The sequence below is a fragment of the Panthera tigris genome, chromosome B4 (assembly GCF_018350195.1).
Source record: "Panthera tigris isolate Pti1 chromosome B4, P.tigris_Pti1_mat1.1, whole genome shotgun sequence".
NCBI lineage: Eukaryota > Metazoa > Chordata > Mammalia > Carnivora > Felidae > Panthera > Panthera tigris.
Window position 1 is genome coordinate 45757617 of NC_056666.1, and position 27359 is coordinate 45784975.

General features: G+C 38.9%; 1 protein-coding gene and 1 long non-coding RNA gene across 5 annotated transcripts in view; one reads left to right on the forward strand and one right to left on the reverse strand.

The window, feature by feature from the left end:
* BORCS5 (BLOC-1 related complex subunit 5) overlaps positions 1 to 27359 on the forward strand; it is a 114738-nt gene that overhangs the window by 37175 nt on the left and 50204 nt on the right. The window lies entirely within an intron of this gene.
* On the reverse strand, positions 1624 to 14000 carry LOC122240301. 2 transcript variants are annotated; one of them, XR_006219798.1, is made up of 4 exons: positions 13685 to 14000; positions 7597 to 7737; positions 2099 to 2356; positions 1624 to 1816 (listed from the first exon to the last, which is right to left on the reverse strand). It is a non-coding gene; the product is annotated as an uncharacterized LOC122240301 (long non-coding RNA). The 2 variants fall into 2 exon arrangements; XR_006219799.1 differs by lacking the exon at positions 7597 to 7737 and having other exon boundaries at positions 13685 to 13995.

Here is a 27359-nt window from a genome sequence, read left to right on the forward strand (position 1 = left end):
CTTGCAAGGTGGGGTGAAACCACAATGGCATTTAAAAGGAAAAAATGTCAAATCTTGCATTAGATGAAAAAAAATCAGTTGCATAAGCACAAGTTGTAGGAAAACTAGCTCAACAGAATTCAGTGGAAGTAGGGGGACTTTTATTGATACCAAGATCAGAAAGTAGAAACAGTAGTCTCGGCACCGTACGTGACATTGGTTACTCTCTACCTGCAGGAGTGTTCTGGGTGTAATGTTTAAGATCTTTATAATGTTGGTAAATAGAGCTAAATAGAGTGACCAGAAAGTTGTTGTCAGGAAACCTTGTCAAGCAAAGAAGTCTTGAAGCAGGTAAGAATTTTTACGTTGGAGAAGAGATAATTTTTAGGAGATCACATCTGTCTTCTAACATAATATAGCTGCTGAATGGCTATAGAATTAGATTTACTTTTGTGAAGTCCCAGTGACCAGAATGGAGACCAATGGGGAGAAGTTATTGGGAGGGTAGTTTTGGTTTGAAATAAATAATAAAGAACTCTCTATCAATAATCATTATGATGGTAATATTTATTAAGCAATTACAATACATTAGGCAATGAGCAAAGCACTTTTCATGCAGCATCTCATATTTAATTCTAACAGCAGACTTGTCATATGGGTCCTTTTTGGTCCCTAGCCAAACAGCTTTCTTTTTTTTTCTTTTTTGATGTTTATTTTTGAGAGACAGAGAGAGAGAGACAGAGTGAGCAGGGGAGGGGCAGAGAGAGAGAGGGAGACACAGAATCCGAAGCAGGCTTCAGGCTGTGAGCTGTCAGCACAGAGCCCAATGTGGGGCTCGAACTCTCGAACCGTGAGATCATGACCTGAGCTAAATTCCGATGCTTAACCAACTGAGCCACCCAGGTGCCCCGCCAAACAGCTATTCTTAACCTAGATCTCACTGGTCTCAGAAGTCTGTGCTTGGGGTACCTGGGTGGCTTAGTCGGTTGAGACTTTAGATTTTGGCTCAGGTCATGATCCCAGGGCCTTGGGTTCAAGCCCTGCATCAGGCTCTGTACTGAGTATGGAGCTTAAGAATCTCCCCCCCCCCCACCCTGCCCTGTCCCCCTCTTCCTCTCTCTCTCTCTCCTCCCACCCTGCTCTCTCCCCCCGCTTGTGCACTCTCTCTCTAAAATAAAGAAAATTTAAAAATCTGTGCTCATAACCCCTGTGCTATCTGGCAGAGTAATGAACTCTCCATTACTATATATGTTTAAGCGTAAGGATCCCTTTTATAACTTAGAATCAATTCTTGCAATTCATAAGAGTATGGAGGAGCAGTGTGGCATTATGGGAAAAGAGCACAGACTTGGAGTTAGTTCAGGGATGGAAAATGTCACACATTGGCCCTGTGATCTTGGGCGAGTTGCTTCACCCCTCTGAGCCCTGATTTCTTAATCTGTAAAATAAGGATACTAATACCTACCTCAGGGAGTTAATGGGGGAGGATTAGTTTATGTGGGCAGCATGGCTTATGTGTAGCATATATTTTGTACGTATTGAGGGCTCAACAGATAATTGCGGTAATTGTGCAAAGATTCTTTCTAATTTTAACAATTATGGTCAGTGGACTTTGACCACCATCATTTTAACTTTGTACGTTTCTGTATTTTTTAACATTGTCTCTAACTCAGTACTTGCTAATATCTCAATTAGAACAGAGGCTTTGGTTGTTAGACTTTATTTTGTTTACTATTTCGTATAGATCATGTGCATATGTTTACTTTCTATGATTTTTTTCCTGTTGTTTCCTTTTCTGATGGAAAGTAGCAGTCACCTCCTAATTTGCTCCTGTCACCTTGGAAACAAAATAAAAGTCAGTAAGCCTTTGGGGGTTTCTTGTTACTAAAATACATAGGCATTAGTGCATGAAATTTATAATAACTATTTGGGGGACCTGTGGGCCAATTTGTGTGGTTTTCCCCATTTCTTGACTGTCCAGGGAGTTGAAATTATGAAAAAGTAAGATGCAGTTGGATGTGGCACTAGTTTTGCCCTTGAGGAGTTTTACAAGCTAGTAGGAAAAAAAAAATCACAATGAACTCAAAGCCTAGAATTTTAGAAGCATAGTGCATAATACCTATCATTTGTTGAATGCCTGCTTTACCATGTGCCAAGGGCTACACTAGTTGCTGTCTGTGCAGTTTCTTTTTTAATCTTCAGAAGAATCCTATGAAGGAGGTATTCAATCATCCTTATTTTGTAGGTAAGAATGCTTAGGTATGACAGTGTTGTGGTGTAGACAACCTGTTCAATTTCCGCGGAGATTTACACTCAGGTCTGTCATATTCCAAAGACCCGGTTCTTTGCATCACACTGGAAGAGGTGAGCCATAGTCCTAGAAAACAACCATGCAGAGGAATTATTAATTGAGCTGATCCTAAAGGAACAGGCGGGAGTTGGGTGGGATGTGCTGGTTTGCGTCAGGAGGAGTGGAGGAACAGAGTCCCTAGGTGGGAGGAAAGGAGGAGCAGAGTGAGCCTGAGTATGCCACTGTTGGGGAGGTGGGGTGGAGACTGTGAGATAGCTGCTGGACCAAAGAGAGGAGGTGCATCTTGAGGAGGAGGAAGAAGGAAGGTTAGAAAGCTAAACTGTGGCCAGTTCATAGATGCTTTTAAAAGCCAGGGAAAGGAATTTGGAGGTGATGTTCTAAGAAGCAATTATAGTTTTGTGTGTGTTGTAATAGAGCACAAGGTATTGGCAAGTTGAAAGCTGTGCTTTTTTTTTTAAGTTTATTTATTTTGAGAGAGAGCACGTACACATGTGTGCACAAGCAGGGGAAGGGCAGAGAGGGAGAGAGAGAGAATCCTAAGCAGGCTCTGTACTATCAGCATGGAACCCATTGGCGGCGTTTTGTTTTTTTTTTAATTTTTTTTTCCAACGTTTTTTATTTATTTTTGGGACAGAGAGAGACAGAGCATGAACGGGGGAGGGGCAGAGAGAGAGGGAGACACAGAATCGGAAACAGGCTCCAGGCTCCGAGCCATCAGCCCAGAGCCTGACGCGGGGCTCGAACTCACGCACCGCGAGATCGTGACCTGGCTGAAGTCGGACGCTTAACCGACTGCGCCACCCAGGTGCCCCCCCCATTGGCGGCGTTTGATGCGGGCTCCACACTGGGCCTGAGCTCACAAGCTGTGAGATCATGACCCAAGCCATAATCAAGAGCCAGATGCTTAACCCAGCTGAACCACCCAGGCGCCCCCAAAGCTGTGCTTTTTTGATGATTGGTATGACAGTAGCCAGAGATGGGCATACAGTTAGGAGACCATTGTAATTTTCTAGTGATGGGCTGATGAAAGTCTGGATTGGTGGGGGCACAGTCGAAGGAAGGGCAAATCTGACACATTTTCAAGGAAGAAATAACAGAACTTGACAGAGTGGATACAGGAAGTACAGGGAGTGGAAAGGAGCTATAGGGTTATTTGCTGGGAGGAGCAGAATAATGGCAGAACTGGGAAGGGAGTGTTAACCTTAAAAATATAATTGGCAGTTATTTTACCAGCAAAAATGGTTTTGTTCAAGAATATTAAAGAATTGCAATGTGAGACCAGCAAGCTATGGCAAAACCATAGGCACCCTGAAAAACGAAGGAGAGGAAGGCTCTTTTATAATGGAAAGGGGGGAGTGGGGAGGGCTGCTATAAACAAAAATGTTCATCGGACTGAACTGGGAGTTTGAAGTATAGTAGTTTTTCATAGGCTGTGTTATGACAGTGTCTCACTGTGTGGGCTGTTGCAGGCAAGGAGAAAATCTTTCTCCCTCCTGCTAGGGTAGTGAAGTATAGTTTTCTTCCTGTTGGGGTTGCAAGTTATGTTTCTTTGTGTTGGGGTCTGCACTTAACAATGGTAGGATGTGATAGATACCCCTAATGACCTTTGATTCCATTGTATTTTATTATTTTCTTAGCATTTATTTTTTTAATGTTTATTTTTGAGAGAGAGAGAGAGAGAGAGAGAGGAGGGCATGGAGAGAGGGAGACAGAGAGAATCCCAGGCAGGCTCTCCACTGTCAGCACAGAGCCTGATGTGGGGTTCAAACTCACAAACCATGAGACCATGACCTGAGCTGACATCAAGAGTCGGACACTTAACCGACTGGGCCACGCAGGTACCCTATTTTAAATTACATTTTCCTTTTATTTTTTACAGGAAATTAATTTTTTAAATTGACCCTGCAAAACCACAGTCAGTAGTAGGAGTCATTCTGGTGCTGCACACTGAACCTTTTCTGGCCTGGCACCATTATAGTGCCCCTCTTGTCACGGAGAACAGTTAAGGTGGTACTGGGGAAGGAGTGGGGTCGGGAGTGTGGGAGGAAGTAGAAGGGGCAGGTGGTTTTCAAAGTTTGCTCTGATTTTCTGACTTGATTTGCTGTGGGTCCATTGAATGCAGTGTTATAGTCATGGCAAAAGCCTCTATGCTCATGTGCTCAAACACAGATGTAATGTTTTATAAAGGGCAAGCTAAATATCTTGGGTGGGAGTTGAGGGGTTTATGAATCTCCATATTATTATTTTACTGAACATGCCAAGGACCAGCTCATCTTTCTGGGTCTGTATCTTTAAACAGAGTGACTGCTAATATGAATAATATGAATGTACGGTACTCATGTTGGAAATTGCTACCCTCATTTAGAAGCCATTAACCTTTATGTTGATAAAATAATGTTCTTAACTGAGCATATGAAATCTGTGCTGAACAGCTGCAGCCTTTCCGGAACACTAACTTAAAAAGTGCTCGTCATACTTTTTGAAAATCAAAAGCATGTGGGTGGGATGAAGTCACCTGAGCAATTTTCTATAATTACAACTTTCAAGGCCTTTTCCTTTGTCTTTTTCAGGCTGACTTAATACACGCACACACATGCATGCACACACACCCCAGACGTGCAACTTACGATTTTCTTATTTTTCTCCATAGATTTTTTGCACTTGTTTTTTGTTAAATAGTTGCAATTCCCTAGGAAGGTATATGCTTTCTTGTTCCTTTCCTGGTTTGTTCGAAACTTTGTATTTCTGAAGACTTTGAAACCCCCCCTTATAGAGCTACCTAAAGCCTTCTGAGCCATGAGTGACCCCTTTGAAAGTATGCCTGATTGCTTTGGATCTAAACCGACCTCTCTGGGGTAACACTGGGAACCCCCAAATGCCATGGCATCCCAGAAAATGATGTTAACCAGAAAGATGTTAGAATCATCACACAACCTTTTGTATGTGACTGGGTTCCTCAATGCCCTCGTGGTCAGCAAATACTGGAATTAGAATCGTTACTCATGCCTAGGACCAACCCACACTGGGAATTAATTTCTGCATTCTGATAATTAAGGCAGGTTTGCTGCTAATGTTCCCTGAAAGAAGGGAACAGAGAAGAATATTGTTTCTATTTGTGCCTTTTAATTAACAGAGAAATGGAAGGGACAGGGTTTTAAAGAAGATTTCATGAGAGAGGATTAGTACCTGACATAGTTCAGTAGTTCTGTCATAGTTGGACACATATTGAGAATACCAGCACCAATCTTTCCAATAAGCTAACTGAAAATCTGAATTTTAGCTTCTTTTATGTGTGGAATAAAATTGTTGGCTTTCCAAAATTATTCATCAAGTGGTGCTTTACCAAAGTGATGTTAAACATGAAGTAGTATAATATATCTGAAATACTATTTTAAGAGTCACTCATTTTTCTTTTCTTTTCTTTCTTTCTTTTTTTTTTTTTCCTTCCTAAGTAACAACAGTTCTTCACCTAGAATAGAATTTTGGGCTTGCATTGTCTATAACATTGGTAGTTCCTTCTTGCTACTGATTAGCAGGGATATCTTTTTCAGGGAGGTTAAAATTATTAATATCTCTGGTTATCTTTTTTCCTTTCTGTCAACAGAGGCAGTACATAGTCTTCCTGAAGGTATTTGAAAAGACCTTTGTATACATGTATAGTGCCTTGGGCCAAAGAAATGAGGCGCTATGTTACTTGTTTCAGAAGATACACTAATGCATCAAAAACAAGTGACTGAAAAACAAACTACAGTTAGTAACCTTGTTGCTTCAAAATGAGCAAACGTTTTGGGAGAGCAAGTTCTCTCTGGACATCACTAAATAAGAATGAGTTGATGTCACACTTGGCAAGAAGCAACTCTTAAATTTTTTTTTTCCATACAAATAGTACAACATGGCGGGGAGGGGGGACTGCGGGCAAAGGGTAAAGAATTATGGGGGAAAATAAGCTAGAGAAGGAATGTGAGAATGAGTTGCTTGCTACAAAAGAATTACTGTGATATAAAAGCCATGTTTGTTTTGTCAAGAGGAATCTGAGCTGGAACTTGAACTGATGAAGGGGAGAGATGTTTACCGGTCTCCTCCTGCACTCCCTCCGAGGCCGTTGTGCGCTGATCCCTGTGGAGGGTTGTGTAACTGCCTTGACTCATTTTCAGGGAAAAATGGCCCCTGTAGCTGTTTTGGCTCAGCAGAGTGCTGCATCAAGTATAAGTGAAGAAGTCCCCAAACATAGCGATATCGAACTCAAAACATAGTTATTTTAATTAGGATTTCCAAACACTAGGAGGCAACACGGCCCACTGGAGCATGTGCCACCACCAGCTTGTCCCTTCCCAGAATTCTGTGCAGCATTGGGAATTTGGACAACCTGATGGCCGATTTTACATGTTCCTAAAAGCCAGAAAATGTCAAAATTAGCCAAGTATTTATTGAAATTAGCTGGAGTTATCTGGCACAGTGAATGTCTGCGGTCCAGTGTTTCATAACAAGAGTGGGAGAGTGTGGGCTGGGGGCACTACTGGCATTTTGGGTGGACCAGCCTTCATTGTGTGGGACTGCCCTGTGTATGGGAGGATGATTAACATCTCTTTCCACTAAATACCAGTAGTGCCCCCAGTCTCTGTGACGGCCAGAGAGGCCCTCTTCTTCCCAAACCCCTCCTCACCCCAGGGCAGAACTAAATCAAGTATGTGCTTTGCAGTTTTATTAAGCGGCATGGTTTTCTTTGTAATTATTTGCTTCCCAGAAAGTTCTTAGAAAGTCTTAAGAAGTTGTGCATTTATAATATAGTACAAGCTTCATTCAGATTAGATTTCATAAAAAATCTGTTGGAAAGATGGATGGCAGGGAAGGACATCACCAGGAGAGAAGAGTGAGATGGAAGTGTCTTCTTTAGCCCATTGTCATTCCTCCAGGTCTCCAGTTCTGTGCCTGGTTCCTCTTTTTTTGGGAGGCAGCAAATGTGTAGTCCAGGAGTAGAGACAAGGGCATGAGATAAAGTAGAGGAAGATAACAGGACAGCTGGAGGGGGGTGGGGGGCAAGTATGTGTAAGGAAAAGATTTCGATTGGGATAGAAAGGTGGAAGACATGGAGACGATGAAAGGTGATAATGAAATTGGAGCGTTCACACAGCATTGTTAAGCTTACAACGTTGGTATTTCTGGGACAGTTTTGTGTACCACAGATCTAGAACTTGCAGAGGAAAAACCCACCTGGGATCATTAAATCAGTTGAAGACTTTCACATGCATGTTGAGTTATGGTATTTACTGTTTTTTTTTTCATAGGTTTGAGTTTTTAAGCCTCACCTTGGAGAGACTGTGTGCTTCTAGGGACTTAGCCAGCGATTTAGATCCACTGTCAGCTGTTGCTTTCATTACAGGTTTCCTGAGCTTAGTTCATGGAGTCACTGACTGAAAGAGACATACTTTTCCATTCATCTGGACTTGCTGAAAATAATACAGTGCTTTACTGGAAAAGCTAAGCATAAACGTTGGCCAAATAGTAGCATACAAACTAACCAAATTAAATGGTATTATTTTTTTTTCTTTTTTTTTTTCAAAAATTTTTTTTCAACGTTTTTAATTTATTTTTGGGACAGAGAGAGACAGAGCATGAACGGGGGAGGGGCAGAGAGAGAGGGAGACACAGAATCGGAAACAGGCTCCAGGCTCCGAGCCATCAGCCCAGAGCCTGACGCGGGGCTCGAACTCACGGAGCGCGAGATCGTGACCTGGCTGAAGTCGGACGCTTAACCGACTGCGCCACCCAGGCGCCCCTAAATGGTATTAAATAAGAGGTGCAAACAGAGGGAAGTTTTGAGAAGTGTGAACAAAAATCGCACTGATCTTCATTATCAGTCACTCCTTAACTTAAAACTTTGGATTTCTACCAGGGCTCAATTGAGTATAAGAACATTCCTTTTAACACTTCCAGATCTTTTAAATGAGCTTTGAAGACACTGACTTGCGTGCATATCGCTGAGTTTTTAGCCTTCTCACTAGTTGTCAAACATTCTGCTGGTCTTTCTTCTGTGGAGGTCTTCTCTTTGTCCCAGGCTATCTTTCTGAGCAGCCAGTGTGCCATTTGCTCTCTAATTGTCTAGAATCGTCTAGTTTTGCTAACTCTTAGCATGAGTAGAATTACCTTGGCACCACATGGCTGGAGAAGGGTATGTTTTCCTGAATGGCTCTCATGGTAGCTGAGGATGGAACTGTGGTGGTGTCATAAGCCCTTGTGGGAGGCAGAACCATAGCTTCCATCGGGTTTGCAAAGGGGTCTCAGACCTAAAAGATTTTAAGAAGTACGGCTGTGGCTAGAGAACCTTGTCCCTGATAGAGATTGCCAACTGCTACCTATTTTTTTTTTCATTTGGAATATTTCAGCATATAGCAAAAATAACAAACACCTGAATCTTCATTTACCAACTTTGTCAGACTTTAGTATTTTACCATATTTGTTTGATTTTTTTTGCCCCCCCCCCAAAGAAAAACATTTCAAATAACTTCAAGTGCCCTTCACTACTTTTTGTGACCCTCCCTAACATTTTTTTCTCCTTTCCTCTCTATAGGGAATCAATGATCTGACTGGTGTTCATCATGCCCACACATTTTTTTCATGTCTTTACCTTATACTCCATATTTATAGAACTCTAAACAGTATCTAATATTCTTTTATATGTTTTGACTTCATATAAATCGCATTCTGTTGTATGTATCCTATATATATACTTCTGTAACTTTTTTTTTTTTTGGCTTATACTTTTGAGATTTATCCATGTTGATACACACCTCATTTTGACTGCTGTATTGTGTTCCACTGAATGTTTCACAATTCACTTATCCATTGTCCTGTTAATGTTTGAGTTGTTTCAGATTTTTTCATTATTGAACAGTTTGTTAGTGGGCATGCTTGTACATGTCTCCTCATGCACATGTATGAAAGTTTTCCCTAGGGTATGTAACTAGGAATAAATTACTGTTTAGTCTGGGACAAATCTTTTCAGCTTTACTAGATACTATGAAATTATTCTTTACGGTGCTTATGCTGATTTATATCCTTACTAGCTATGTTTGAGAGTTCTTGTTGTTCCACATCCTCAATAAAACTGATATTGTCCCAGCTGTTCTTTGTTTACTGATTAATTTAAAGACAGCACTGTGCATAGCAACCATCTCAAACACAGGGTCAGATGCAAACTTATTCTTTTTTTATACCAGGCTTCCTCCTTTAAAGGAATTGTCGCTTTCAGAGTTACGAATCCAAGATAACCAAACAGAGGGGTATTTTGCCCGTGTTTATTTTTTAAAATAGTATTTCTTTTTTTTCACAATCATAAAATGGAAATATTATTTTAGATAAGTTGGAAAACAGATTTACAAAAAAACCTAAAAATTCCACCCCTTAGATATAGCTTTGTTAACATTTTGCTATGTATTTCCTTCTGGCGTAAACATATATGTGATACACATTTACTCTGCATTGAGAATTGTGCTGAATTTGTCATTTTATATCACAGTTTCATTTAAAATTATATTGTAGGATTTCCCATGTCATGGAATATTATTTGAAAACACCATTTAATAGCTGCATAACATTTAATCTCCCCTTAGAGGAAATTTTTATATTAAAATATACTGTAGTAAACAGTCTTGGTATATAAATCTTCTTCTGAGTTTCAGTCTGTTTCAGGGGGGTAGATTTCCTAGAAGTCAGTAAATATTTATGGAATTAGACTGAATAGATTATAAGCAAAGCATCCAGGGAAGAAAAAAAAAAAGTAGCCAAAAGAGAGGAAAACAGGAGATGTTTCCAGGAGTGTTAGATGGGGGGTAGGGGGGAGTCATCAGATCTATTAATTTAACTTCTCTCATAGTTGAATTCAGTGGCAAATCTGTCTCTTTCCTGAATTTGGAGACCCTTCTCTTAATAGGGACCATGTTAGAGGTAAACTCTATCCTACCGTGGACACCAGAGAGTTGGTTGTGCATTATAGTGTTCAAAGATTATAGGATTTTAGAACTGGAAGGAAATCTTTAATGTTTTATCATTCTGGTTGCAGAGCTCCTGAGTTGAGTGTATTTTATAGACTATTTCATCAAAGTAGACTTCTAGCCTTGACTTGCTTTACATCTAACCCCACACAGCTCATTGTCATACAGGGCAATTTGCTCCTTTATTGGACAGCTTTGATTCGTTCAGCATGGTTCTTTTACTTAAATCCAAAGATTTTCTGTAACTTTCATTTGCTGTTTACTTTGTTCTTTTAATGAACGGCTCTCTGAAAATAATTCTGGAAATATTTTACCTTTACATGTTTATCTCTTAGCTTCTACTATAATTAATATGAAAACAAACATATGTTTGACCTACTTTTAGCCTTTGTTTTTTTCCAAGGTACAATTTATCTTTATTGTAAAAATGATATATGTGAACATAGGCAAGATAGAAAAACTTTACACATATTTTTATATGTGGTGGACCCTAAAGTTCTGGAGTGTTTGTAGAATATATTTCATCTTAATATGTGGTGGACAGAAAAGTTCTGGAGTGTTTATAGAATATACTTCTCATTTTATTACTGTTTATTAGAAGCTGCATATGAGCAGTGATTTTGGTGTATACACAATGCCAGTTCTCTGCTAATAATAACAACCTTTTTCTTCCCATCTGTCTGTCTCGCCTTTTTTTTTTTTTTTTTTGGTGCCCAGAGGTGTTAACATAAATTATCTCCTTTAATCTCTGCCCATCCTCTTAGGGTAGGCATTTTCCTCTTAGCAGATAAGGCTCAGAGAGGTTTCAAGACCTCTCCTGTCACACAGCTGTTAAAGGTAGGGCCAGCATTTCAACTCAGGTCTAATTCCAAAACCTTTTTATTTAGCCAGTTTGCCTGTCTGCCTCTTGAACGTATGTTAATTTCATAATAAAATCAGATGTGTTGGGGTGCCTGGGTGGCTCAGTCGGTTAAGCGTTTGACTTCGACTCAGGTCACGATCTCGCGGTCTGTGAGTTCGAGCCCCATGTCGGGCTCTGGGCTGATGGCTCAGAGCCTGGAGCCTGCTTCCGATTCTGTGTCTCCCTCTCTCTGACCCTCTCCCGTTCATGCTCTGTCTCTCTCTGTCTCAAAAATAAATAAACGTTAAAAATAAAATAAAATAAAATAAAAATAAAATCAGATGTGTTTCCATTCAAAAGATGTTCGTGTCTTTGGGTCTCTCAGTTAGCGTATCACATCGGTAACGTGTGATACCTCTACTTGCTTCCCTCTCATTATCCCAGTTGCTCTTGCCTTGGTTTGGACACACCAGAGATTTTCTTCCCCTGACTGCCCATCTCTCCCTAGTGCCCTACGGGGCTTCTTCCTGTTTCTGGGGAAACTGAAGCACAGAATGAGAAAAGAGTAACAAATGACCACATAATTTTTTTTTCCTGAATATTATCAACTGATACGTTCCGTAAAGGAGGATGTTTTCACAGCTGTGTGCTTCAGGGATGGTGGGAAAAGTTTGCATTTTTATTGCTTGAATATCTTCTACAACAAGGGCATATGAATATCTTCTACAACAAAGGCATGGACTTGGAATGTGAAAACCTGTTCTCTCAGTCAGCCCTGTGATAGTGATCTTTGTGTTTATGGTCACACTGGGATTCAGATATGTTATCTCCATGAACTTCAGACCAGAGGTCAGAAAACCAAGGAGTGAACTTGCTGAATATATGATTTAATTACCCTAGATCAATCAAGTTTTGACTTAGTGATGACGGGATATACTGTGTGTGTATTTTATGTAGTTGCTAGGGGAAAGGAACAAAGTTTAATACTTGGTTTTGTTGACCTTTGGTATCACTTTTATCTTGTAGTTACATATAAAACTGCCTTTGCCAAATATTCAAAAGGCTGCAGTCAAGTGATTTATAGATAAAACCTCATTCACTACTTGCATAAGAAGAGCCCATATCTTCAAATATGGGTGACGTAAGTTTACTTTAGAGACAGGAATGAGTTCATTTCTTTGGAGAGATATGAACAGAATGTCTCTTACTCCAGTGAGAAATAAATTTAAATCAGGACTTTGCTCAGAGGAAGTGGAATGGGGTAACCGGGCAGTTGAGCCTTCAGAAGTTAGGGATCTTTAAGCAAGGCCCAAGGGGTACACCAATTGTGTATTGTGGCACTCATCCAGATAGGAGCATTCCTCAGTACTCTGTAGGGAATGGCAAACATCTATGGAGAACTACTTTGTATATGGCTGTAAGGTGCTTATGTGCCTTGGGTCTTTCAGAGACCTGGGAAGAAAGCAGGAACGTTGATAATAATACACAAAAAGGATTCTATGGTAAGTGCCAATAATGAGCCTTCAACCAAGTGTATTCCAGAGATACAGCCCATAAAAAGTATGATTTATTTATAAAAGGGCTATGTTGCTACTGAATACTTTTTGACATTTCGATTCCAAATTATAGTCAAATCTCAAATAAGCAAAACTGCCTTAACCGTAAGTCAAGAAGAAAATGCTATTTTAAATTAATTCCTCAAGTAAGTTGCCAAATAATGGACACTAGAATTTCAGGAATTAGCAACTCTGGCTCTCATGGTTTGGCTACTGTATTATCTCCCTTAAATTACAGCAATATTTCTGTCACCCAAAATCATTCATGTACAATATTTTTTCTTTCTGTGAACTCCAGTACATATTTCCATCATGTGATTTGTTGCCATGATTATTATTACTATTAACTCTACTTGCTTTGTATAGGGGATGATAAAATCCTCCTTTTAAAGTCGTGCTGACAGTTAAATAAGATAAAATACATTACATGGTCAGCACAATGCTTGGCTAAGGGGATGCCATCATTAACGTTAACTATTGTTTTTCTCACTCGTGAAATATAATGCTTTATCTGACACCTGACATAGAGTTACATTTTAGTAAATTGTCACAATATTGGCTTATTGTTTACAAAGAGACTTAACATGTGAAAACATGTCACATGTTTCCTTAACATGTCAAGGAAACCTAACTCAAAATTATAGTCAAGAAATCATGAAAGTTGCCCTCTTATGCACATAACACTCGTTAGGACTTGCGTAGTCCAACAGGAAGAAGGAAGATTTCCTCTGGACCGAGCAAGCTGCCTTTCGCCTACAGCCCATCAGATGCTACCACCTCCAGCCACCTGCAGCCAATGAGAAGGCACCACCACTTTGAACGCTTATTTTTTTCCCCAGTGAGCTTTTCTTTAAAACAACCCTTCCAACTTCTTTTTCTCCATAGAAAGACGCTCTCCTCCTTTGTTGTCCAGACTTGCCTGTGGTTCGCCATAGTTTGCTTGTTCCAAATTGAAGTTCCTCTGCTATTCCCTAATAAACTCGATTTTGCTGGCTGAATCACTTACCTTTTTCTTCTGAGAGGTTGACAAACATACATTATCTCATTTAATTCTCTCTGCTACTTTCAAGGTATACAGTATTACCCTTAGTTCACTGATAGAGAAATTAAGGTTAAGTGTATCGGTCAAATTTCAAAGTGATAGTGAATAGCTTCCAGAATCTCTAGAAGAGCTCTAGAATCAGATTTTGGGTCACCTGCCTAAGCATAATGGCCAAAATTGTGCCATAGAACTTAACCATTGAGGTCACTACTGCTGTTATGACCAAACACTTTGGCATGCCCTGTATCATAAACAGTGCTGGCTGGCAGTGTAGACTGAACTTTGCCACTGGTTCTGCTTCTGTTGTTACCTCAGAAACCCTGTTTTTCCAGAAACAGTTGTCACCAGGGAATGTACCTTGTAGAAGGTCCCTATTTTGCAACATTTGCTCCCCATTTAGAGTCAAGGGTGGATGCATCGATTGGTGGAACTTCTGTCATGTGCTTGTATTTGAGCTGCAGGGCAGATGGGGAAAAGGCCCTTGGTTCTTCAGCTTCTCTGTGTAATGGGCAAGGAGGCTCTCATATGTGACACTACGCTTTATTGCAGTTCCTTGGGTCTTACCTCTGTATACAGAAGGAATATTCTATATTTCCTGTTAATTGTATATGAGCAGAATAGAAATTGAGATTGTTTTCCCTATTAGTAGGAAATCAGATTTTTTTCTAAAATCTATCTTGTTCCTAGTAATTATCTGTTATCAATCAGCCATATTGCCTCGACTTTTTAAACTGTTAACAAATGAGAACTTTCTACCTGATCAGGGTGTGTTCTTCAGTATAAACAGTCCCATATTTCCCATAATCCATTAGAGTGCAAGGTATGTAATCCTTCAGGGAAACCATGAGGTAATACCCACAAGCAGGGTGACTCCTTGAAGCAACACAGTCGTGGCCTTAGTATTTCAGACTTTTTTGGTTGCATCCTTTTCTTGGTACTTCATTTGTTTTTATTTAAAGCGAACCTGCGATTGATCTTTCTGAAAACCTAAAAAAAAAAATTTGGGGTCCCCAATGTGATTGCTCTTGACTCTAAAGGTAGCCTCCCCTCAGTCTTGGTGTGCCTTGCAAAGTCTGTATTTTTAAGAAGTTGTGTATATTTCAAACTACTATAACTAGCATTACGTGTTAAAATGCAGTTTTTAAGAGAACATGTTCAGTTCCTCAAAGCAAACTCTTTTTAGAGGGAAGGATCCTTTGGTGCTCCAACCAACCATCCTCACTTTGTCTGGAAAGCTGCCGTTTTGATATTTCAGCAAGTGGAGAACACCAGGGTGTGGTGAACACTAGCTGCCAAATTGTAGGGAGGACTCAGGTGCTCCATTTTTATAGGCTGGCATTTGTACCTCCAGACACGTGAGACAGAGTGGACTTCCTGTGTTCATTCACTGAGAGATGTTGAAGGTTGTGACTTCTGAACTATGAGTGTGTGTGATAGACTACATTTATTTTTATACTCAGAGGAAGGGTCTTCTGAATTTAAATATGTTCCTTTCTGCAAAGAATTCTAAATTAGTCTTGGCCCTATAATTTAAAAAAAAAAACCTGGTCTAGCAGTGTAGAACAATATTTTATCTTCCTTCTCATAGAAACATGAAGTTTTCCAAGTTTGGAAGAAACCATGGTTCAACTCATTCAGTTTTCAGAGAAAGAAATAAGATCTACTGTTCTCTCGATTTATCCTTTTATATTTTAGATTTTGTTCTCTACTGACCACCTTTTTCTTTTTTTTCTTGGCTGCTTTATTAGAGGGGTAGTGTGGAATATTTTTGCTTAGCAAAAATTGAAATCTATCCACTTGACTCTTTTTATTGTGGTAAAATATACATAACATAAAATTTATCACTTTCACCCTTTTTGAGAGTATGATTCAGTGGCATCAAGTATATTCATATTGTTGTACAACATCACCACCATCCTTTTCCATCATTCTTAACTGAAACTGTATACCAATTAAACAGTCACTTCCTATTCCCTCCTCCCCTCAGTGCCTGGCAACCATTAATCTACTTTTTTTTTTTCCTCCATCAATTTGACTATTCTGTGTACATCATGTAAGTGGAATCATACCATATTTGCCCTTTTGTGTCTGCCTTATTTCACTTCGTATGATGTTCTCAAAGTTCATCCATGTTGTAGCATAGGTCAGAATTTCCTTCCTTTTTAAGGCTGAATAATATACATAGTAAGTATTTGCCACATTTTGCTTATTTTTTCATCCATTGCTGGATGCTTGGATTGCTTCCATGTCTTTAACTACTGTGAACGTGAATGTACAAATGTCTTTTCAAGACCCTGCTTTCAGTTCTTTAGGGCATGTACACACAAGTGGAACCACTGGTAATCATATGATAATTCTGTGTTTAATTTTTTGAGGACCTGCCATGCTATTTTCCATAGTGACTCTACCATTTTCATTCCCATCAACGGTGCCCAAGGGCTTCACTGTCTCTACATCCTCACCAACACTTGTTTTCTGGTTTTGTGTTAATTTGTTTTGTTTTTTGATAGCAGCCATCCTAATGAGTGTGAGGTTTTGATTTGTGTTTCCCTTATGACTAGTGATGCTAAGCATCATTTCATGTGCTTATTGGCCATTTATATATCTTCTTTGGAGAAATGTCTACTCAGGTCTTTTGACTATTTTGAATTGTTTGTTGTTGTTTTTTTTTTATGTTGAGTTTTATGAGTTCTCTGTATATTCTGAGTATTAATCCTGTATCAGATATATGGCCTTTGCAGATATTTCCTCCCATTCTGTGGGTTTCTTTTGTTACTCTATTGATAGTGCCTTTTGGTGTACAAAGTTTTAAATTTTTCATAAAGTCCAGTTTGCCAATTTTTCTTTTGCTGCCTGTATCTTTGGTGTCATATCAAGGAAATCATTGCCAAACCCAATGTCATGAACCTTTTGCCCTGTGTTTTCTTCTATGAGTTTTATGGTTTTAGGTCTTTGATAAAATTTGGGCTAATTTTTGTATGTGGTGTTAGATAAGACTTCAACTTAATTCTTTCACTTGTGGAGATCTAGTTTTCTCAGCACCATTTGTTGAAAAGACTCCTTTCCCCTATTCAATGGTCTTGGCACCTTCGTACAAAATTGCTTGACCATGTAGGTGAGGGTTTATTTCTGGGCTTTCTAGTCTATTCTATTGATCTCTACATCTGTCTTTATGCCAGTACCATACTGTTTTGGTTACTATAGCTTTGTGGTAAGTTTGAAATGAGGAAAGCGTGAGTCCTTCAGCTTTGTTTTTCTTTTTCAGGATTGTTTTGGCTATTGGAAGTCCTTTGAAATACCATATGAATTTTAGGATGGGTTTTCTATCTCTGCAAAAAAACATTGGAATTTTTATAGGGGTTGCAGTGAATCTATAGATTACTTTTGGTGGTATTGTGAACTCAATACCAACAAAACCCACAAATAATCCAATTAAAAATGGGCAGAGGACCTAAATAGACATTTTTGCAATGAAGACAGATGGCCAACAGGCATATGAAAAGATGCTCGACAGCACTAATCATCAGGGAAATGCAAATTAAAAATACAATGAGACATTTTTATACCTGTCAGAATGGCTAAAATAAAATACATAAGACATAACAGGTGTTTGCAAGGCTGTGGAGAAAAGGGAACTCTTGTGCACTGTGGTGGGAATACAAATTTGTACAGCCATTGTGGAAAACACTATGGAATTTCCTCAAAAAACTAAGAATAGAGTTACCATATAATCCAGTAATTCTACCACTGGGTATTTATCCAAAGAAAACAAAAGCACTAATGTGAAAAGATATATGCACCCTTATGTTTATTGCAACATTATTTACAATAGCCGAGATATGGAGGTAATCCAAGTGTCCATTCCTAGATGAATACACACACACACACACACACACACACGAATATTAGTTATAAAAAATAATGAAATCTTGCCATTTGCAACAGCATGGATGGACCTTAGAGGGTTTGATGCTAAGAGAAACAAGTCAGTTAAAGAAACACACATAGTATATGATATCACTCATATGTGGAATTTAAGAAACAAACACATAAATAAAACAGACAAAAAACAGATCCTTAAATACAGAGAACAGACTGGTAGCTGCCAGAGGGTGTGTGTGTGTGGGGGGGCGATGGATGAAATAAAGAGGATTAAAAGAACACTTAGCTTTTCTTTTTCCTAATAACTTAATGTCACGTCAGCTAACATACAGCATATACAGTATAGTCTTGGCTTCGGGAGTAGATTCCCGATTCATCACTTCACATACAACACCCAGTGCTCATCCCAATAAGTGCCCTCCTCAGTGCCCATCTCCCATTTTCCCAGCCCCATCAACCCTCAGTTCTCTGTATTTAAGAGTCTCTTAAGGTTTGCCTCCTTCTCTGTTAGTAACTTATTTTTCCTTCCCTTCCCCAATGGTCTTCTGTTAAGTTTCTCAAATTCCACATATTAGTGAAAATATGTATCTTTCTTTGACTTATTTCACTTAGCATAATGCCCTCCAGTTCCATCCATGTTGCTGCAAGTGGCAAGAAGATTTCATTCTTTTTAATTGCCAAATAGTATTCCATTGTATATGTATGCCACATCTTCTTTATCCATTCATCAGCTGATGGACATTTGGGTGCTTTCTGTTATTTAGCTATTGTTGATAGTGCTGTTATAAACATTAAGGTACATGTGCCCCTCTGATACTCCGGTATCCTTTGGATAAATTCCTAGGAGTGCTATTGCTGGGTTGTAGGGTAATTCTATTTTTAATTTTTTGAGGAACCTCCACGCAGTTTTCCAGAGTGGCTGCACCAGTTTGCATTCCCACCAACAGTGCAAGAGGGTTCCTCTTTCTCCACATCCTCGTCCACATCTATTGTTGCCTGAGTTGTTAATTTTAGCCACTCTGACCAGTGTGAGGTGGTATCTCAATGTGGGTTTGATTTGTATTTCCCTGATGATGAGCAGTGTTGAGCATCTTTTCATGTGTCTGTTGGCCATCTGGCTGTCTTCTTTGGAAAAGTGTCTATTCATGTCTTCTGCCCATTTCTTCACTGGATTATTTGTTTTTTGGGTGTTGAGTTTGATAAGTTCTTTATATATTTTAAATACAAACCCTTTACCCAATATGTCATTTGCAAATATCTTCTCCCATTCTGTTGGTTGCCTTTTGGTTTTGCTGATTACTTCTTTTGTTGTGCAGAAGCTTTTTATCTTGAGGTCCCAGTAGTTCATTTTTGCTTTTATTTCCCTTGCTTTTGGAGATATGTCAAGTAAGAAGTTGCTGTGGCTAAGGTCAGAGAGGTTGTTGCCTGTTTTCGCCTCTAGGATTTTGATGGTTTCCTGTCTCACACTTAGTTCTTTCATCCATTTTGAATTATTTTTGTGTATGGTATAAGAAAGTGGTCCAGTTTCATTCTTCTGCATGTAGCTGTCCAGTTCTCCCAGCACCATTTGCTAATGGCTAAAGAGACTGTCTTTTTTCCATTGGATACTCTTTCCTGCTTTGTTGAAGATTAGTTGGCCATACAGTTGTGGGTCCAATTCTGGGTTCTCTGTTCTATTCCTATGGTCTATGTGTCTGTTTTTGTGCCAATACCATACTGTCTTGATGATTACAGCTTTTAGTACAGGCTAAAGTCTGGAATTGTGATGCCTCCAGCTTTGGTTTTCTTTTTCAACATTACTTTGGCCATTTGGGGTCTTTTGTGGTTCCATACAAATTTTGGGATTGTTTGTTCTAGCTCTGAGAAGAATGCCGATGCAATTTTGATTGGATTTGCACTAAATGTGTAGATTGCTTTGGGTAGTATTGACATTTTAACAATATTTATTCTTCCAATCCATGAGCATGGAATGTTTTTCCATCTCTTTGTGTCTTCTTCAATTTCTTTCATAAGCTTTCTATAGTTTTCAGTGTACAGATCTTATACCTCTTTGGTTAGGTTTATTCCTAGGTATTTTATTGTTCTTGGTGCAATTGTAAATGGGATCAATTTCTTGGTATCTCTTTCTTTAAAAATTTTTTTAATGTTTATTTTATTTTTTATTTTACTTTTTAATTTTTTTTAACGTTTATTTATTTTTGAGACAGAGAGAGACAGAGCATGAACAGGGGAGGGGCAGAGAGAGAGGGAGACACAGATTCGGAAGCAGGCTCCAGGCTTTGAGCCATCAGCCCAGAGCCCGACGCGGGGCTCGAACTCACGGACCGTGAGATCATGACCTGAGCCGAAGTTGGACGCTCAACCGACCAAGCCACCCAGGCGCCCCTAATGTTTATTTTTTAAAGCGAGAGAGTGCAAGCAGGGGATGGCAGAGAGAGAAGGAGACAGAATCTGAAGCAGGCTCCAGGCTCTGAGCTGTTAGCGCAAAGCTTGACATGGGCCTCGAAAGCACGGACCATGAGATCATGACCTGAGCTGAAGTCAGGCTCCTAACTAACTGAGCCACCCAGGGGCCCTGCTCGATATCTCTTTCTGTTGCTTCATTATTGGTGTATAGATATGCAACCGATTTCTGTACATTGATTTTCTATCCTGCAACTTTGCTGAATTCATGTATCAGTTCTAGGAGTTTTTTGGTGGAGTCTTTTGGGTTTTCCATGTAGAGTATCATGTCATCTGTGAAAAGTGAAACTCTGACTTCTTCTTTGTCAATTTGGATGCCTTTTATCTTATTTTGTTGTCTGATTGCTGAGGCTAGGACTTCTAACACTATGTTAAACAACAATGGTGAGAGTGGACATCCCTGTTGTGTTCCTGATCTCAGGGGGAAGCTCTCAGTTTTTCCCCAGTGAGGATATTATCTGTGGGCCTTTCATATATGGCTTTTATGATGTTAAGGTATGATCCCTCTATCCCGACGTTTTTGAGGGTTTTTATTAAGAAAGGATGAGGGCGCCTGTGTGGCTCAGTCGGTTAAGCGGCCGACTTCGGCTCAGGTCATGATCTCGTGGTCCGTGAATTCGAGCCCCGCGTCAGGCTCTGTGCTGACAGCTCAGAGCCTGGAGCCTGTTTCAGATTCTGTGTCTCCCTGTTTCTCTGACCCTCCCCCGTTCATGCTCTGTCTCTCTCTGTCTCAAAAATAAACGTTAAAAAAATTTTTTTTAATTAAAAAAAAAGAAAGGATGCTGTATTTTGTCATATGCTTTTTTTGTTAATTAAAAAAATTTTTTTTACATTTATTTATTTTTGAGAGACAGTGTACTAGTCAGGGATGGATAGAGAGAGAGGGAGACACAGAATCCGAAGCAGGCTCCAGGCTCTGAGCTGTTAGCACAGAGCCTGACGTGGGGCTCGAACTCACAAACCGTGAGATCATGACCTGAGACGAAGTCAGATGCTTAACTGACTGAGCCACCCAGGCGCCCCTGTCATATGCTTTTTCTGCATCTATTGACAGGATCATATGATTCTTATCCTTTCTTCTATAAATGTGATGTATCACATTGATTGATTTGCAAATATTGAACCAGCCCTGAAGCCCAGGAATGAATCTCACTTGATCATGGTGAATAATTCTTTTAATATACTGTGAATTTGATTTGCTGGTATCTTGTTGAGAATTTTTGCATCCATGTTCATCAGGGATATTGGCCTGTAATTCTCCCTTTTAGTGGGGTCTTTGTCTGGTTTGGGAATCAAGGCAATACTGGCTTCATAGAATGAGTCTGGAAGCTTTCCTTCTGTTTCTACTTTTTGGAACAGCTTGAGAAGAATAGGTTCTAACTCTGTTTGAAATGTCTGGTAGAATTCTCCTGGGAAACCATCTGGCCCAGGACTCTTATTTGTTGGGAGATTTTTTTTTTTTTTTTTTTAATTTTGAAAGAGAGTGAGTGGGGGAAGGGTGGAGAGAGAAGGAAAGAGAGAGAATCCCAAGCAGGCTCCACACTGTCCCCACGGAGCCCAACGTGGGGCTTGAATTCATGAACTGCAAGATCATAATCTGAGCCAAAATCAAGAGTTGGATGCTTAACTGGCTGAGCCACCCAGGCACCCCTGTTGGGAGATTTTTGATAACCGATTCAATTTCTTCACTGGTTAGGGGTCTACGAGGACACTTATCTTGATGAGCACTGAGAAATTTATGGAATTTTTGAATCATTATATTGTATACCTGAAATTAATATAATACCATATGTTAATTATACTTGAATAAAAAAAATAAAAAATCCTAGTAAGTCTTCCAATTCATGAAACATGAGTTGTCTTTTTATTTATTTTTGTCTTCTTCAATTTATTTCAGCAGTGTTTCAGAACTCTCATTGTAACTGATTTTTGTGTGTGAACTGTATCCTGCTACTTTGCTGAATTCATTTAATAGTTCTAAAAATTTTTTGTGTGGAATCTTTAGGGTTTCCCCCATATAAAACCATGTCATCTGCAAACAGTGATAATTTTTATCTTCCTTTCCAAGTTGGATTTCATTTATTACTTTATTCTTGCCTAATTGCTTTGGCTAGAACTTCCAGTACTATGTTGACTAGAATGGTAAAAGTGGGGATCCTTGCCTTTTTCCTGATCTTAAAGGAAAAGCTTTCAGTCTTTCACCATTGAGTATTGTTTGCTCTATATTTGCTCTTTTATTAATTTCCTTCTATCCTAGTTTGTTGTGTGTTTTTATCATGAAAGCATGTTGAATTTTGTCAAGTGCTTTTTCTCTATTAGTTAAGATTATCATGTAGTTTTTATCCTTTATTCTGTTAATGTTGTGTATTACACTGATCAATTTTCCTATGCTGTACCATCATTTCATTCTAGGAATAAATCCCAGTTGGTCATGGTATGTAATCCTTTTCATATGTTGTTGAATTCTGTTTGCTAGCATTTTCTGAAGGCTTTTTGCACCACTGTTCATAAGTGATAATGGTCAGAAATTTTCTTTTCTTGTAGTGTGTTTGGCTTCACTATTAGGTTAATAGTGGCCATACAGAATGAGTTAGAGTGTCCTTTCCTCCTCAATTTTTGGAAAATTTTGAGAATTGGTGTTAGTTGTTTATGTATTTGGTAAAGTTCATCAATGAAGCCATCAAGTTCAAGACTTTTTTTGTTGTTACTGGGAGATTTTTTTTTTAAGTTTGTTTGTTTGTTTGTTTGTTTAGAGAGCATGAGCAGGGGAGGGGCAGAGAGAGAGGAAGAAGAGAGAGAATCCCAGGCAGGCTCTGCACCATCAGCACAGTGACTGATGAGGGACTCGAACTTACGAAACCTGAGATCATGACCTGAGCCAAAACCAAGAGTCAGAGGCTTAACTGACTGAGCCACCCAGACACCCCCTGGGAGATTTTTGTTTTTTAATTACTGATTCAATTTCCTTACTAATTAGAGGTCTATTCAAATTTTCTGTTTCTTTCTTTATGATAGTCTTGGCAGCTTTGTATTTCTAGGAATTAGTCATTTCATCTAGGCCATCCAATTTGTTGATGTGCAGTTGCTCATACTACTCATTTATAATCTCTATTTCTGTAGATTCAGTAGTAATGTCCCCACTTTTGTTTCTGATTTCAAGAATTTGAGTCTTCTCTCATTTTTTCTTAGTTCTTCTAGCTAAAGCTTTGTCAATTTGTTCTATTTAAAGAATTAACTTTTGTTTATTTTCTCTATTTTTCTGTTCTCTATTTCGTTTATATTTGTTATAACCATTACTATTTCCTTCTGCTAGCTTTAGGTATGGTTTATTCTTCTTTTTCTAGTTCCTTAAGTTGTAATCTTAGCTTGTTGATTTGACTGCTTTTTTCTTTTTAAGTGTTCAGAGTTATAAATTTCCCTTTTAGCACTGCTTTGCTGCATCCTTTAAGTTTTGGTAGATTGTATTTTAGGTTTTATTCATCTCTAAGTATTTTTAAATCTCCCTGTGATTTTTTTCTTTGATCCATCGGTTGCTTCTGAGTGTGTTGGTTTAATTTCCACAAGCTTGTGAATTCTTCAGTTTTCCTTCTTGTATTGATTTCTAACTTAATTCTTTTGTGGTTAGATATTTTGTATGATATTTATCTTTTAAGTTTTATTGAGATTTAATTTGTGGCCTAACATAATGGTCTGGGAAATGTACTGAGAAATGTCCCATGTGCACTTGGCAAAGAGTCTGTATGTATTCTCTTGTTGTTGGATAGCACATTCTGTATACATCTGTGAGATCTAATTGGTTTACTGTGTTAAGTCCTCTATTTCTTAATTATCTGTTGTCTGGTTGTTCTGTATTGAGAATGGGGTGTTGAAGTCTCCAGCTATTATTGTAGAACTGTCTCTTTCTCCATTCAGTTCTGTCCATTATTGCTTGATATATTTTGATGGTCTGTGATGAGGTGTGTAAGTGTTTTACAGTTGTTATGACTTTTTGCTATATTGAACTTTTTATTAATTTATAAATAATGTCTTTCTTTGTGTCTTGTAACCCTTTTTGATTTAAAGTCTATTTTTTCTGAATTAGCGTAACAAATCCTTCTCTCTTGGTTACTATATGCATGGACTGTCTTTAACCATCTGTTTGCTTTCAACCTATTTGTGTCTTTGGATGTAAAGTGAGTCTTTTGTAGATATCCTATAGTTATATCATCCTTTTTACAAATTCATTGTGCCAATCTCTGTCTCTTGATAAAATAGTTTATTCCATTGACATTTTAAAAAGTAAATACTAAGGAAGAAGGACTTCTGTCATTCTGCTCTTGTTTCCTTTATGGTTTATAGCCTTTTTGTCCTTCATTTCCTGCATTACTATCTTCTTTTGTGTTGAATTGATTTTTTTTTTTTTTTTTGTAGTGAAATGTTTAAATTCCTTTCTCATTTTCTTCACAAGGGTCTTGCCTTGTTAATGGCTGCTGACCAATCAGGGTAGTGGTTGCTGATGATTGGGGTGGCTGTGGCCATTTCTTAAAATAAGAAAACAATGTAGTTTGCTTCATTGGACCTACTCTTCCTTTCACAATTTCTCTTTGGCATGCAAGGTTGTTTGATGGCATTTTACCCACAATAGAACTTCTTTCAAAATTAAAGCCAGTCCTCACAAACCCTGCCACTGCTTTATCAACTAAGCTGATGTAACATTCTAAATCCTTTGTTGTCATTTCAAAACTGTTGTACATTTTCACCACCAGTGCACAAGGGTTCCAATTTCTTCACATCTTCACCAACCATGGGAATTATACTTAACACACTAAAGTTGTAACACTCTAACTTGAATTGATGTCAAATTAACTTCAATAGCATAAAAACTCTGCTCCTTTACAGTTGCACATTCAGTCCTTTCAGATGATGATATCACAAAGTTACATCTGTATACATTGTCCAAAAACATAAACTAATAAGTTTTAAAAATGTATTAATCTCTTGAATCATGTAGGAAACAAAAAACGGAGTTACAGACTATTGTTATAATAATGCTAGTTTTTATAATTGCCTGTGTGTTTACCTTTACTGAGATCTTTATTGATTCATACAGCTCAGAGTTCCTGTCCATTGCCCTTTCATTTCAACCTGCGGGGCTTTCTTTAGCATTTCTTGAAGGACAGGTCTAGAGGTAATGAACTCCCTCAGCTTTTGTTTCTCTGGGAATGTCTTAATGTCTTCCACACTTTTGAAGGACAGTGTTGCCACACACAGGCATACCTCAAAGATAGTGTGGGTTCAGTTCCAGATCACCACAGTGCACACTGTATATTGCAATAAAGTGAGTCAAGTGAAACTGTAGGTTTCTGAGTGCTTATAAAAGTTACTTTTAGGCTGTACTATGTATAGTTTATTAAGTGTCCATTGGCATTAAATCTAAAAAAACAATGTGCATCCCTTCATTAAAAAATACTTTTTTGCAAAGAAATGGTACTATCTGAACTTTCAGCGAGTCAGAATCTTTTTGCTGATGGTAGTGATTACTGACGATTGTGGTGTTTGTGCCGTTTCTTAAAATAAGAAAACAATGTAGTTTGCCTCATCGGCTTGCTCTTCCTTTCACAAACAATTTCTCTTTGACATGGGAGGCTGTTTGATGGCATTTTACCCACAATAGAACTTCTTTCAAAATTGAAGCCAGTCCTCACAAACCCTGCCACTGCTTTATCAACTAAGCGGATGTAACATTCTATATCCTTTGTTGTCATTTCAAAACTGTTGTACATTTTCACTACCACTGCACAAGGGTCCCAATTTCTCCACATCTTCACCAATACTTGTTATTTTCTGTTGTTTGGATAACAGCCATCCTAATGGTTAAGCGGTATCTCATTGTGGTTCTGTTTTGCATTTCCTAAATGATTAGTGATGTTGAGCATCTTTAATGTGCTAAGTGACATTTGTAGATCTTCTCTGAAGAAACGTCTACTAAGTCCTCTGCCCATTTTTGAATTGTGTTCTGGGACTTTTTTGTTGTTCCTACTTTTTAATTTTAGCTTTTATCTGGCACTGCATTGTATTTAACTCCTGCTGCTTCTGGTGATCTGCTTGAGGTGTCAGATGACTTCTTTATTATTTCCTAAAGTGCTGGGATATAGTAGGAGGGGCTAGCAAATACTCCTAGTATAGTAGGGCTGGCCGTTCCTTCAGCCAGATTTTGAAACCTGCTTATTTGACTGTGGCAACAGTTGGTAGTTGGAGACCCGGAGACAGTGAAATGAGTTCCTGTTCTGTGCCAAATACTATGCCAAGTGTAACTTCACATAATTCTCACAGTACTCCTTTAACCTAGATAGTATTCAAATTGTAGATAAACTGAGTTCAAGGAAATTAAATCCTACTCTTACATAACATAGGTAGTAAATGGCAATCTCAGGATTCAAATGCCCAGGTCTACCTGACTCCAAAGCTTCTATCTTTCATTATATAATGCTGCCCCCCTTCCATGGCCTGTAAATTTAACCAGAGAGCAAGCCTTTGAACCTGGAAATTGTTGAAGGAGGAAGATGAGTTGAACATTTCACTGCATTCTTTGGGAGGAAAAAGTGGAGAAGATTGTGAAAAGCTAAGGTAAGTTCATAACAGTGGACAGGATTTCTTGAAGACACCGAGGTGTCTCATCTGTAGAAACTGATCACCTTTGGAAAAATTGTATCTACTTTTGGTCGTAACATTTTCTGCTTTTTTTTCTTTGGTAACATAAACCAAGGTCACTGGCCCATAGATAAATGAATGCCTGGACCTAGATGGATGAACTGACTTCTATAACTTACCATAAATTCCCTTGAAGCCTGAGTGCCCCTCTACCTCTCTGAGTCTTAAGAAAGGCAAGAATAAAGGGAACAGATATTTGTCAAGATCCTACTGTGTGCTGGGAAAACTGTAAGGGGGAGTGGTTATTATCCCAGTTTTACACATGAGAACACTGAGACCCGGAGATATAAAGTAAACTGCCCAAATCACACAACCAGTACTAATAGGGCTGAATTCAGCTTTTCCCAGGGACTAATAAGCTCCCTGTCTTAGAATTTAATTCTCACAGTTCTGGAGGCTGGGAAGTCCAAGATCAAGATGCTGGTAGATTCAGTGTCTGGTGAGGGCCTACTTCCTCATTCATATAGTCATCTTTTTGTTTTGCCCTCACATGGTAGGAAGGGCAAGTGGGCCCTCTGGGGTCTCTTATAAGGGCAGTAATCCCATTCATGGGGGATCCATCCTCTAATTACCTAATCACCTCCCAAAGGCCCTTCCTCCTCAT